Source organism: Scyliorhinus torazame, chromosome 2, assembly GCF_047496885.1.
Source record: "Scyliorhinus torazame isolate Kashiwa2021f chromosome 2, sScyTor2.1, whole genome shotgun sequence".
In the NCBI taxonomy this organism is placed as follows: domain Eukaryota; kingdom Metazoa; phylum Chordata; class Chondrichthyes; order Carcharhiniformes; family Scyliorhinidae; genus Scyliorhinus; species Scyliorhinus torazame.
Window position 1 is genome coordinate 235578862 of NC_092708.1, and position 6532 is coordinate 235585393.

Below are 6532 nucleotides of genomic sequence, written 5' to 3' on the forward strand. Positions count from 1 at the left end.
GGGACTGGCCCACCAGGTCAGGGGAACAAATGGCCTTTTGTTCGATTCTGAGTCTGCAGGATTCAAAAGCTGGTATGGACTGGTAGCTTGGAGCACCTATCTCGTAGCGTGCGTTGACTGGAGACTTACTTGGTTGATGCGGCAGCTAGGCAGGTCACTGTCAAGGGTTGTTTCGCGCTGCTGAGTGACCCTGCCAAGAAGACCGAATTGAACTTGGGGACTCTACTTTATAGTCCCCAGGGGCTTCGCGCCGTTCGGGGCGGACCCCATATCTGGTTCCAAGTGATTGGACTAGGTTCCGATCACTTGGATCGATTTCTCCAATACTGGAGCCGTTCCCTGATCGCTGGGCGGTTCCTGAGTGTCCGTTGACCTTCCTTTGTGTTGGCTCCTGCTGGCGCCGAGGAGTCTGGCTTGGCCTTATTTACCTTAAATGTTTCAATTGTTCCCAGGGATCGCTCATTAATATGCAGATGGCTGCTGGTTTCAGTGCTGTCTGGGTTTCTGCAAGTTCTAATACACAGGAGACTTTGCACCTGCTAGTTTTTCCTGGCTTGGCTGAATTTCCCTGCATTCTTTGCGGACCTCCATTTTAAGTAGGGAAGTGGCCAACCCAGGTGGCTACACACTGGCCTTTGCAATACGATATAACTTAGTATTTGTCTTTATAATGTTCTTGACCTCCTTGTTTAGCCATGGATGTTTTTTACCACACTTCCCATCTTTCTTCCTCACTGGGATAAATTTTAGTCGTGAGAAATTGAGTATCTCCTTAAACAACTGCCACTGCTCATCAGCTGTCCACCCTTTTAGCCTTTCCTGCCCAATCTATATGGGCCAAATCAAGCCGATGTAATTTCCTTTGTTTAATTCCAGAACACTAGTGTGGGCCTCCACTTTCTCACCCCTAAACTGAATCTTGAATTCTACCATACAATGGTCACTACTCCCGAGTGGATCCTTAACTATGAGGTCATTAATTAATCCCTCCTCATTACAGAATACCTAATCGAGAGTAGCCTCCTCCCGGCTGGTTCCCCACATACTGTTCCGGGAAACAATCTCTAATGCATTCAATGAGCTCTGCCTCCAGGCTACCCTTGCCAATTTGACTCCTCCAGTCTATGTGCATATTAAAACCACCCATTATTATTGCCGTACCCTTTTTGCAAGCCCCAGTATTTCCTGGTTTATACTGCGCTCCACTGTAAAACTACTGTTTGGTGACCTATAGATTACTCCTGCCAAGGACTTCTTCCCTTTGTTATTTTTTATTTCTATCCAGCCCGATTCCACATCTTGATCACCAGTGCTTATGTCATTACAGCACTGATCCCATTCCTCACCAGCAGGGCAACGCCACCTCCTTTTCCTTTCACTCTCTCTTTCCGAAATACTGCGTACCCTTGGATATTCAATTCCCAGACCTGGTCTCCCTGTAACCACGTTTCAGTAATCCCCACCAAGTCGTGATCTTTTGTTTCTATTTGCGCCGTTAGCTCATTAAGTTTGTTTCAAAATTTTCTTGCATTTAAATACAAGCTTTTAAATTTGTTTAATGATAGATTTCCCTATTATTCTATGATTCCTTGGTGCATAAAGACAGTCACCTGTTCTGTCCCTCACTTTTATTTTCTGGTAACCATCCACCACATTGCTCATCTACACTCTTACCTCCTCTTTGAAATTTCTAGTTTCCCTTACATCTGAACTACCCCCCCCCCCCCCCCCCCAATCCCAGACCCCACTATTTAATCGGGCAGCACGGTAGCACAAGTGGCTAGCACTGTGGCTTCACAGCGCCAGGGTACCAGGTTAGATTCCCCGCTGGGTCACTGTCTGTGCGGATACTGCAGGTTCGCTCCGTGTCTGCCTCCGGGTGCTCCGGTTTTCTCCCACAGTCCAAAGACGTGCAGGTTAGGTGGATTGGCCACGCTAAATTGCCCTTAGTGACCAAAAAGGCTAGAAGAGGTTATTGGGTTACGGGGATAGGGTGGAAGTGAGGGCTTAAGTGGGTCGGTGCAGACTCGATGGGCCGAATGGCCTCCTTCTGCACTGTATGTTCTATGTTCTAGTTTAAAGCCCTAGTTACCAAATTCCCTAGGACTCTGGTCCCAGCATGATTCAGATAAAGACCTTCCCTTCGGAACAGGTCTCCTCTTCCCTAGTACTGGTGCCAGTGTCCCATGAATTCAAACCCATTTCTCCCACAACAATCTTTGTGCCACGCATTTACCTCCTTAATCTCATTGATCCAGTGCCAATTAGCTCATTTCTCTTGTCACAATCCAGAGATTATTATCCTTTTGGTTTTGATTTTTAATTTAGCTCCTGGCTTTTCATACCCGCTTAGCAGAACCTGTCTTTTTCTACCTATGTCGTTGGTACCAATGTGGACCACGACATCTGGGTCTTTACCCTCCCACTTTAAGTCCCTCTGCAGCCCAGATGAGATATCTTGAACCCGAGCACAGGTAGGCAACGCAACCTTCGGGATTCTCGATCCTGGTCACAGAGAACAGTATCAATGTCCCTAACTATACTATCCCCAATTAAGACTACATTTCTTTTCTATCCCCTGACTTGAATGGCTCCCTGTACCATGATGCTGTGGTCAGTTTGCCCATTCTCCCTGCATTCTCCATTCCCGTCCAGACAGGGAGCAAGAATCCCAAATCTGTTGGACAAGTTCAGGGACTGAGGCTCCTGCAACCCTACCTCCTGGACCCCTCAACCGGCAGGCCACACTCGCAGCCACACCCTCCTGTCCCTGACCACTGGCCGAATTCAAGGTATTTAATCTAAGGGGTGTGACCGCCTCCTGGAACATAGTGTCCAGGCACCTCTTCCCCTCCCTGATGTGTCGCAGCGTCCGAAGCGCAGAATCCAGCTCATCAAATCTGAGCCAGAGTTCCTCAAGCAACTAACACTTACTACAGACCTGCTCACTGGGAACCACAATCGGGTCCACCAGCTCCCACCTCAACACATCACCTGGTCAGGAGCAGTTCACAAGAGCATGTCCACTATATATGGGCAGCACGGTAGCATTGTGGATAGCACAATTGCTTCACAGCTCCAGGGTCCCAGGTTCGATTCCGGCTTGGGTCACTGTCTGTGCGGAGTCTGCACATCCTCCCCGTGTGTGCGTGGGTTTCCTCCGGGTGCTCCGGTTTCCTCCCACAGTCCAAAGATGTGCAAGTTAGGTGGATTGGCCGTGATAAATTACCCTTAGTGTCCAAAACTGCCCTTAGTGTCCAAAATTGCCCTTAGTGTTGGGTGCGGTTACTGGGTTGTGGGGATAGGGTGGAGGTGTTGACCTTGGGTAGGGTGCTCTTTCCAAGGGCCGGTGCAGACTCGATGGGCCGAATGGCATCCTTCTGCCTGTAAATTCTATGATATCCGTGTCAGCTTGCTCCTTCGGGCAAAGGTGCCTCACTGCTACTCTCCCGCAGTTCCCAACAGCAAACTCCCATCAGGGAAGTCACACTGATGCAAAACAGGCCGGAGGAGCAGGAAGGCACCCCTATCGCTGCTCTAGCGTTGGTTACAGGGCACTGTCCATTCGCTCTTCCCTCATTCCAGGCCACAGGAACAAAGGGGCGGCAGCAATCGAGCCCAAGACTGCCAGACAGTAATTCTGTCAAAGCATTCCTCCGTATCACCGCCAGAACGCATAGTCGGGCTGGTCCACCTCCAGTGTTGGTTGCAGGTTGGCTCCCATCCCCCCCCCCCCCCCCACCCCCTAGCATACGGCCTTCAGGCATCGGCCGCCCCCAGCAGGAGTGAGCAGGTGAGGGGAGACCACAGCCACCCGTAAATGAGCAGGAAGCTCAACCAAGCAGATTAAATAAAATAAAATAAGAGATGAAGCAAAAATGGGCCAACTCGGATAGGGGCACTGCCGAAACCAAAACAAAGAGCAACGATAGCTTAAAAAATCTCAAAGCAGGGGCGGCATGGTGGCACAGTGGTTAGCACGACTACCTAGGGTGCTGAGGACCCAGGTTCAATCCCGGCCTCGGGTCACTGACCGTGTGGAGTTTGCACATTCTCCCCGTTTCTGAGTGGGTTTCACCCTGCAACACAAAGATGTGCAGGATAGTTGAATTGGCCACACTAAATTGCCCCTTAATTGGGGAAAAAACTAATTGGGTACTCAAAATTTTTTTTTTTTTAAACCTCAAAGCAATACATGGTTTAAAGGGTGTGTAAAGCACCCCAGACCCTGTGCCGCCCACAGGGCACGGAAGGACCTAATGGTGCCAGTGGACATCGCATGCTCGCACTCCAGAGACACCCGGCCATGAAGGAGGCCGCGAAAGAGAGGCAGACAGTCAGTCTGGACAACCCGCCTGCTACCTGGACCTGCTAATGGAAAGTTTTGCACGGCCCAGGATCAGGATCACGCGGAGGTCCTCCTCCTTTCCGTCCCTCTCCACACCGGTTGCCCGTAGTTCAGGAGCGTGGGACTGAAGTGTAAACAAAACATGAGTAAAATGTTAGACACAAAATCAGAAAAGAGATGCAGCCTACAACACGTAACATAGACATGGTCCACGGACTCCACAGGTCTGCAAAAGAAGCAGGTACCAGGGGAGTCTGTGAACCAGTGCAAATGGTAATTGCATGGCACTGCTGCATGCAACACTCTCCACCCCAGGTCCCCAAGATTGAGGGGGAAGACTCCTCTGTAGAGGGAGCTCCAGTGGGGACCTCGGCCACCAGATGGCAACAAGTCGCACCAAGGCATGTCCAGACAATGGGTGAAGGCAAAGAGGTGGAAGATATGCTGCAGCAGCCCATACAGGAAATCCCTCTGTGCAGTGCGAAAGGGCATTTCCTCGAGGTGGCTGGGGTCCTGGGGCTCTAGCTCCCGAGGGAGGTTCCGGGACTTGGGGCCAATGTGGAATTCCGTCGAGCCGGAGTCCGTTCAGATGGGAGTCCACCACACAATCTGCGCGTCCTCGAGACTGCGAGTGCGGTCAGATCTGAGCATGACTGTTAAGAGGTCATAGATGGCATTGGCTGTGAGCTGGACACCCACTGCCGCTCGATGTGCCAATTCGCGGGGCATCATTCAACCCACTCCTCCGTCACCCAGCACTCCCCGACCCTGGACACACCAGCAGCCACAGCCCTCCCCTCCACCAGCCACTTGAAATGGTACTGGTGGAGGGGAGGATTCCTGAGCAGCTTCTCCCGACGTGAGCTACTATTCCTGACAGGGTAAGAGCTACGGCGCGAGGCGACCATGTTCCAAACTTTAAGTAGGTCCTGGTAAATTACGGGCAGCGCCTGCAGGGAGTAATGAAGATCCCACATATCAATGAATAGGAGCTGCAGGTCATAGTTTAGGCCATGTGCCTGGGCAGAAGAATTTGTCACCAGGGCACGCCATCGTGGAGGGGGCTCATCATAGAGGTATTGTTTCAGGGTCTGAAGGTCTCCACCTGGGTGCAACCGTTCTCCCTAAGCGGGAGATTCAGAACCTCAGCAGCGACCCACTGCAGTTTCTTGTCCCACAAGCATTCTCTGGAGTTTTAAGACAAAGGCAGGGGGAGGGGGTCAAAGTGACCAGCCGGTACCACAACATGGAGGCAATCAGCCGGTTTATGACGAGCACTCGCCACTGTAAGACAGCGCTCAGAGCAGTCCTGTCCAGTGGCTCAAGCGAGCGCTGACCTTGGCCTCCAGCTTCTGCCAGTTAGCTGGCCAGGACTTCTCAGCCGGGCAATTCTCCACCCTAGTACCACTCTGAGTTGATGAAGAGCTATGCTCCGAGAGCTAGTGATTCCAAATAAACCTGTTGGACTTTAGCCTGGTGTTGTAAGACTTCTTACTGTGCCCACCCCAGTCCAACGCCGGCATCTCCATCCACATCATGCCACCCTGCCTTGATCAAGGCTACGCAGGCAATATCTCAAATTCAGTCTATGTTCATCAATTAGGGTAATCTGCAGGGTACAATTAGCACTGCCAACTATGATTAAATATTTTCCTGGAGGATTCATCACATGACTTGCCCCTGTGCTGCAGAAATTAGTTGGCCACCCTTGTGAGCATTGCCTTCTTACCCAATTGGAAAACAAGAAAACTCCTTATCCAATTGGATGATGCTTTACTGTCAGGGAAACAGCCATTTGGCCCTATTTTTCAATATTTGTATAATCTGGTAAAATGTTCAAAGAAAGTTAGCCCCCAAAAACATATTTTCTTAATGTCCGGATGATTTCTCGCCAGAGCTGGAGATTGATCTTCAATCCCCGGAGACTCCATCCCAATCCTACAGGGTTGGCGACCCCAAGTGCCAACTGGACCACTGCACCTTCCCCAGCCATGTTTACTGGTCGGTCACACTGAGGTGTTGCTTTCAAGTTCCCAAGATCCAACAGCCCGATGACCCTCACGCATGAATAATGTCAAGTTATCAGAGTGTACTCCCCATTTGTGGAACCACAATCCTACAAGGGAGGAAACTGCAGGGAGATCGCCTTCAGCCTGCTTTGAGTTTGTGAGAAGTTTGTTCACA